Below are 8,626 nucleotides of genomic sequence, written 5' to 3'. Positions count from 1 at the left end.
GCACGCTGCAGCCTAGTAAATATTTAGCCGCTTCAAATAGTATAACTCGGGCACATTGTTCTCCACCACACACTTCAAGTCATAAGCAGTATATGTTTAAAAAAGGGGAAGGGGAGTGGTTATAGTTGTATTGTTGGAGTAAACATCTGGTTTGTAGCATATTGACCTGTTGTTTTTTCTGCATGTATGAAATTCTCGTCAGAGCCTCTAAAAATCAACTATGTCTCATTGCATAAGCCATTTGAGGGGTCCAGTTTTCTCAGCAACATGATGGGAGCAGTTTCTTTCAAAACTAACCTAATGTGTAAAATTAAAAGAATTATCAAATGTTATGTATATGTAATCATGTAATTCTTTTCTTCTCTTTTGTGCTATGAAGTATCACAATAAGATAACTATAAAAGTTAGGATGTATTAGACAACATACCTATGCGGCATAGTCCATTGGACATTAAGGTGTTTAGGTATAAATACAGTTCATATCTTTATTGAGGTTGATTCTATGTAGGTATGCACGCTGCAGCCTAGTAAATATTTAGCCTCTTCAAATAGTATAACGCGAGCACGTTGTTCTCCACCACACACTTTAAGTCATAAGCAGTGTCTATTTAAAAAGGGGAGTAATTTAAAAGTTAAAGCTAATTTGTTTTCTAATTAGTAAATGTAGAATCGAGTTTTTACTGAGTCTAACCTCATTTCATATTCTACATTCTCACTGTTGCAATTGTTACAAGATACAATATATTCTATAACTTTCACTTTTTTGCTGCACTTTTTGCAAGACGAATACCATGGCTCATCTTTATTCAATATGTCTAAAATTGTTGTTTTGAACTTGTACAAACAATCCTGCACATCGCCAATATACCATATTTGTGATTATATTTGGGATATTAAAATGGTTATTATTTTTAGAGAGTACAAGTATAGGATAATATGTACTTGTGAATCAGCTAGCAATTCATCCATAATATATACCAACGGAACTTCTATGGCTCTTCTCATTTCCTTACTTGTTGTTACCGTAAAATCTTTATTTTCATCATTTACCATTTAACGCCTGTATTTTCGATGAGATTAGTTAATTGTATCACCCATTTTGAGTAAGATGTGCTCGGTGCAAAGGTTTTGAGAACTTAGGAATTTTAGTATGTAATTACCCAACAATGATAATAGAACAATTGTGTCCTGTTATAGAAACTTTAAAAGTAACTTGCCTACAATGCTAAAGTATAGTATGTACATTAGTTGTGACAATCGGGTTTAAATAACATTGCACAACATACGTGTGATTAATGTAATGTACCAGGTCCGTGGATTTTTGAAACTGTGGATTGATCAAGACGCTACTCATGGAAATAGTAGATATTTCAAAAGTGCCTAGTGTGACAAGAGCTTGTCTCAAATTTGAAACAACAACTATACTCAGTTTATTATAAAACACATAAGCACGGTATAGGTTTATCATCTTTCATCTTTTCTAGAAAAGCACCGTCATTTTCTGCAAAATCTTCTCATAGAGTAACAGTTGTATGCTCCATGCTGGGTTTTCAGTTAGAAGCGAAATGTCAATACTTCACCATATCTCTATATTGATGGTAGTTTAGGCATCTTCAAAACATATTGCTCATTTGTAACAACTATCCCCCGTCTCTTGCTATATTCTTTTTCAATGAAGGGATTCATTAAAACTAAAACGCAAATCAAATCTTAGAATAGGTAATGTAAATTAGTGATAGTGATTACGTAATGGAGCATGAAATTAAATAACAAATTATTTGGGTGGACAGTTACCTAGAATAGAACCATTAGGTAATTTATCTACATGATCCAATGATACAAAGCCAACAGAGAATCTGTGTGTTGAAACCTCAATGTTAGTCGCCTTTATGATTGTGTTATCTGTAAATGCCAATTCAACTTCTTTATGTACGGAATAGTAGTTGGGGTTGACGCGATCTAAGCGTCCTTTAGCAATGTAGTAACTCATATTTGGTGTCAAGGAGTCCTTCCATATTTCGATATGTTTATTAAATAGTGTTGCTTAAATTTTTGTACCTAGTATTGTGCAAAGGGGTGGGGGTATAAGTACAATAAACATGAACGATAAAATAATAAGGTAAGTAAAAAAGTGTCAATGTTATTACCTCTTCGTTAACTAATAATATTGTTCTGAAAGTCCCTTCCTGCCTTGAATTCTTGTCAGTTATTATTGAACCCCTTCAAATCACTAAGACTCTCATCACCGAATTAACGGACTATTTTTGTATCTTGTTTATCGGTATATTCCATTTTGCTAGTTCAATTTCAGTCAGCATGTGGGCTGGAGATTGATGACTACCATTGGGAGATGAGAGCGACAATGTTAATTCTAGGTGTTATTGTGTATTAGTACCATTGATGAGGGCAACAAATGATCGAAATCTGCATGATTAGGCAGGGATTTGATGCATAAAAGAGGGTATCATTAAGATGTAAAGTGTGGCTAAAATAAGGCTACAACTAACATATATATGTAAAGTATGTGCTTAAATTAAATTGTCAGGGGACTGTATGTGAGCAGGTGAACCAATAATAAACTGTATAAGTAATGCCTCATGGGGAAGAAACAAAGTTGATTAGTGTTGTAAAGTATGTGTTTATAATTGCTAGGGGACTGTATGAAAGCAGGTGAACTAATAAATATATATTTGCATTAATAAACATATTTATCACTCAAAATTAGCTATTAAATAAATAATAAAAATTAAACTAATACAAACTTCAACTGGCGTTATTACAACTCATATGAACTTTTCTCCGTCTAAAATTCTGAAATATTAAGAAATAGTAAATAAGTAAAACAAAAGGGTAATGTTTATATAGTAATAAGTATTTTGAAGCAAACTTCCTGAGTGTCTAAATCACATAAGTAACATTGATAAATAAAGTCATTCTTTTGTCTTGAGCATCAAAAACAAATCGTCACAATTCTCTAAATGCATATAAATAATTTAAGTTTACTTTAAATTTAAAATTAATTTAATTTGAAATTAATGTTATTTCTAATTATAATCAATTATTTTTTATTGTCTATTTGAATTTGATTAATTTATGCAAAATATAGTAAGATATTTCCTATTATAGATAACTTTCAGATTTGTTTTTGTTACTATATTGTTTTGTTTATCATACACAAATATTTTTAAAAAATGGAGAATTATTTTTTCTTTTCAAAATTATATTTCATATTTTCTAACTTTAACTCAATAAATTTCATGAGTGTATTAAAATATTTGATTTAAAATATTATATTTTAATAGTGTGGGTAATGTACAAAATATATTTACAGTATAATATTGAATTACTTTGTTATGCAAAGTGCAGTGGGGCAAGTTGAAAATAAAAAAAACGTTGTTATGCGGGACGGGGCGAAGCGGATTAAAAGATATGCGAGTTAAGCTCAACCCGCCCCGCACCGCCCCATTGTCATCCATACGTTTTACTAAGTTGAAACATTTCAACATGTTTTACTAAGAAGGTCGTGTTTGTTAAAGGAGGACAAGATGTGAAAACTGGGAGGAAAAAAAAGAAGTGTTGCAGATTTTTTTTATTTTCTTCTTTATTGAAATGTAACTTTTATTAAATCATGTTTGTAAATTATAAATTATAATAAACCATGGACGTTTCGAAAAAGAAAAATTAAAAAAATGAATTAACAAATATTAATCTCAATGTATAAAAATATTGTACAAATATCATGGAAACAATAAATCTTTAATAATGTTATTTGGTCACATCAATTATTGAAGCAATACGATTTTACATGTGCATTATGTCTGGCCTGCATTGCGTTGCTGCCATTTCCCTCTTCTTTTACTTGTTTTTTTTATCTTTTGGAAATGACAGCTCGGTGTATCAAATTCTGTACAACGCGCTTTTGAAGAAGGACTTAACGGATCATATTTCCTTAAGTATAAACAATTTAATTTTACTTTTCTCCTAGAAAAGTTAGTTTTACGATTGAACATGTTATTTAAAATTGCACAACGACAACTCAGACTCGGAGGAAAATATAGTTATTTAGTTGAGGGTTCATCTTGTATGAAGAAAGAAAAATACTTTCATTTTTTCTATGGTTGGTGTCTTGAATTAAAAAATTCTCCACAAAAACAAGTTTCATAAAAATGCGCTAAATGACTTCCCAAATAGAAGTAGGGAAAACAAATTTTACAAGTGACATTCCAAGTTCATTGTCTCCTCCACAATAATTCATGACACACCCACCAAACACCCTCCGCCATCCGCGAAACCCTATTCCCCACTCCATCTCACACCCAAAATATTTTGCTAGATTACATATAAATATTCTTGAAATAATAATCTATAAAGATTAGACAATCAAAAATATTTTAAAAAGTAAATGGTAAATATTGTTATAACCTATCTACAACAATGAGAGGGATTATTTTTATTATTTTAGTGGATAAAGATTAATTAATTAGAGGTAAAAAAATAAATCAATTATAATAATTGTAAAAAATAAAAATAAATCTTGACCATTTGTTTTTCTATTGTCTAGTCCTTATCTTTTTTCTATAAATACTTTTTACACCATTTCAACTTTTTGATTTCTTTATTAAGTATTCATACCTTTAGGTTATCTACTTTAGAAACCGTTGTCGTTGCACTTTTTATCTTTTCCTTCGAATGGCCATTTGTTTTTCAATATCATATATTTGGGTAATCAAAACAATTTTTCCATCTTGAAAGATGTCTAAGCTAGTGTTCAAGATATTCTTCTCAGTGGTTAGTTCACTCATCGAATCAATTAGTATAAAAATATTCACATTTTGCTTGAAGTCAGATAGGGTTACCTCTTCATTATCATCATCCTCTTCTGATTTTGCCATAAAGGCGAACACATAATCAAATATTTATTTGTCTTCTTTTACTACGAACATGGAAGTACCATGAAGGTATTCAGAATCATTTGAATCACTTGAGGTATTTTCCCAGATGGCCGGAGCTTTCTTCACCACATAATCAGTCGTTTCTCTTCTACTTGACTTGTTAGCGACCGAGTCCCTTCTTTTGTCATTGTCTCCTCCAGACTTGACATATTCCTTGTGTTCACCCTTGTGCCAGTCTATGATGAAGTGAATTGAGTTACCAAACTTGTGACATAAGTCATTTGAGTTTGTAGCCCTATCAAGGTTTCCTTTCTTCATGTGACTGTTGAAGGGAGCTTGAAGACTGATGGAACATGCCGAAGGAACAGGTCCGTCGAAGCAGGCTGACGAGTTAGAGTTAGAGTCATACTATGACTAGACTACTAAATCCTAAGTTATGTACACCTAAGCTACTGTATATTGTAGGAGTTGACTAGGATAAGGTATTTGAGTTATAATACAATACTACTCATGTAAATAATTGTGTTAAGGTTTCCTAGTATAACTAGAATATGACTCTTCTCCTATATAAGGAGCTTGTAACTCAATATCATCATCATCAATACAATCCTTGATTTCACTCTTTCGACCTCTTCACTTCATCATCTTATTTTGTCCTGCTCCATTAAACTTAAGCCAACAAATTATCTTAGATGGAGGACACAAATGTCTCAATTGATTCAAGTGATGAGATTAACCTACCTCATCACAGAACCACCTAAAGATACCTGTTCCATTAGAAAGACTACTGAGGAAACTGTAGCAGGCGAGAAGGGTGCAGAAGACAACAACATTGTTGATGACTGGGAGGAGAAGGATGTGTTGCTAAGTAGTTGGATCTCAGGCACCTTGACAGAAGAAAGCATGTACTTGATCGTAGGCTGCTCAACTGCCAAGGAGATGTGGGAATGCTTGGAGGAAGCTTATCTTCAAGCAACAAAAGATAAGGAGTTCCAGCTCAAACAACAACTGCAAAGTGTGAAGCTAGGAACCAAAACAATTGACGAATATATTAAGGAATTCAAAGGCATATGTGATGGCCTTGCAGCCATTCACAAGCCTGTAGATGAAGATAGCAAAGTGATTAATTTTGCTAGAGGTCTAGGTCTTAAGTACAAGACCTTCAGGACTGTCATGCTAGGTAAGGCACCATATCCTACTCTTAATCAATTTGTTAATGCTCTCAGGGGTTTTGATATGAGGGAGGATGAAGAAGAAGTGCCTCAACAAAATCATAACATGGCATTCTTTGCCCAAAGACGCAGGGGAAGAGGAAACTACTCTCAAAGAAGAGGAAACAATAATTTCAATTCTAGAGAAAGAGGCTTTAAGCCTGCTGGACAAGGAACAGGTTCTTATAACAGCAGAAACGGACCAGGTCCTCAGAACAGTCCTTCAAGTGGAAGTCATGAGAAGAACAACACTGATGCGTGTCAAACTTGTGGTAGGAATAACCATACTGCTCTTAAGTATTTTTATAGGTGGGATTACTCTTACCAAGCCGCAGATGAGCTATCACAAACTTTGGCTGCTACTAATCTACAAAACACTACTGATGACACCTTGTATGTGGACTCAGGAGCTAATCTACAAAACACTGATGGCACCTTGTATATGGACTTAGGAGAAAGTAGCTATATGACACATAACTCAGGTATCCTAACTGATCTTAAACACTACAATGGAACAGATAAAATTATTATTAGGAATGGATCAAAGTTAGTTATAACACATGTTGGAAACATATCCAGATCAGGTCTAAAGTTAAAAGAAGTTCTTGTAGTCCCTAAGATTAATAAAAATTTACTCTCAGTTAGTAAGCTTGCAAAGGATAATTGTTGCACTCTTGAATTTGATGAAACTAACTTTGTTGTAAAGGACAAGAAGACAAGGACACTGCTGGCCAAGGGAACTAAAAGGAAAGGACTCTATGCTTTGAAAGATAACAATCTCTATGCTTTGACTGCTGCACGCGATTGGAACACGACGGATAACATGTGGCATACTAGATTAGGACACCCTAGTTTAAAGTCTTTAATAGTTTTGAATAGTAATAGCTGCATCAATATCTAAAAGAAATCTGAATTCTTTGAGGTCTTTCTAAAATTCCAGAAAATGGTGGAAAAATAATTTTCTAAAGAAATTAAGATTTTTCAGTGTGATGGAGGTGGTGAGTTTATCCAAACAGACTTCATTAAGCATTTGGAAGATTGTGGCATCGTGAGACATATTTCATGTCCTAACACACCTGAACAAAATGGAGTTGCAGAGAGAAAACATAGGCATATTGTGGAGACTGGCTTAACTCTACTACTTCATGCTAATCTACCTTTGTTTCTTTGGGTCGAGGCTTTCCTCACTGCAGTATTTCTCATCAATAGACTGCCCTCCTCAGTCCTAAAGATGGTGACTCCATTTGTTAAGTTGTATGGGGAACAACCTTATTACAACAGCCTAAAAGTGTTTGGGTGTAGATGTTTTCCATATATCAAGGGTAGCAACAAATTCAGTCCAAAGACCTACCCTTGTGTGTTCATAAGGTACAACAGCTTACACAAAGGATATATATGCTATCATCCCCCTATAAGAAGGGTTTACATATCCAGACATGTTGTGTTTGATGAAAACACATTACCCTATGCGTCTCCAAAGCAATCTCAGACTAACGTTGATGTCTCACCTCATCTTGCTACTTTTGTTGAATCTTTTTCTAAATTGCAGGCACATGATAAGTCTGAATTAGGGGAAGTACAGGCTGCTAGTCCACACATTACTAGTGATAATGCTGCTACAACTCATATACTCCTTGATGATGAGAGTACTATTGACCTCTCAGGCGCAGGATCAGATGCTGAGGAACATGTTGAAGGTGATGATTCATACAGTAGTATTGAAACTCTAGCTGCAGATTATTTTGGATCTGCTAGTAGCAGTGAGGAACAGGTTGCACTTACAGGTCCAGCCAATGAGCATCATCAAACAACTACTTTAGTTGATGTACCAGTTGACCATCAATCTGACAATGCTACACTCCAGTCAACTACTTTGGTTGATATACTAGTTGAGGTACTTCCTGCGCCACAAGGGCATCATATGATCACTAGGCACAAGGCGAAGGAATAACACTTCTCACTTGTTGCTCGCAACAACACATAAATTTTGAGAGAACTAATTACTACTAAGGAAGCACTAAGGTCACCTCATTGGCTTGCAGCAATGCAAGAAGAAATTGATGCTTTGCATACTAACAAGACATGGATTTTGGTGCCCAAATCTCCTGGTATCAATTTGATTGGCTCAAAATGGGTGTTCAAGACAAAGTTAAAAGCTGATGGGACAATAGATAGATACAAGGCGAATTGTGGCAAGAGGATTCTCGCAGCTTGAAGGGATATATTTTGAAGAAACATTTAGTCCTGTGGTTAAAGCCACAACTATTAGGGTGGTTCTATCCATTGCTGTCAGTTCAAAGTGGAAAGTTAGACAACTAGATGTCAAAAATGCTTTTCTCCATGGCTTCCTACAAGAGGAGGTGTACATGAGTCAACCTCCTGATTTTGTTAATCCCCAATATCCTCAGCATGTGTGTCTACTTAAAAAGGCATTGTATGGTCTTAAACAAGCACCAAGAGCCTGGTTTGATAGGTTTAGCATGCATCTCTTACACCTTGGTTTCATTTGTAGTAAGGCTGACC

The sequence above is a fragment of the Solanum tuberosum genome, unplaced genomic scaffold, assembly GCF_000226075.1.
Source record: "Solanum tuberosum cultivar DM 1-3 516 R44 unplaced genomic scaffold, SolTub_3.0 scf00015, whole genome shotgun sequence".
In the NCBI taxonomy this organism is placed as follows: Eukaryota; Viridiplantae; Streptophyta; class Magnoliopsida; order Solanales; family Solanaceae; genus Solanum; species Solanum tuberosum.
Note: the sequence above shows the minus strand (reverse complement) of the source record.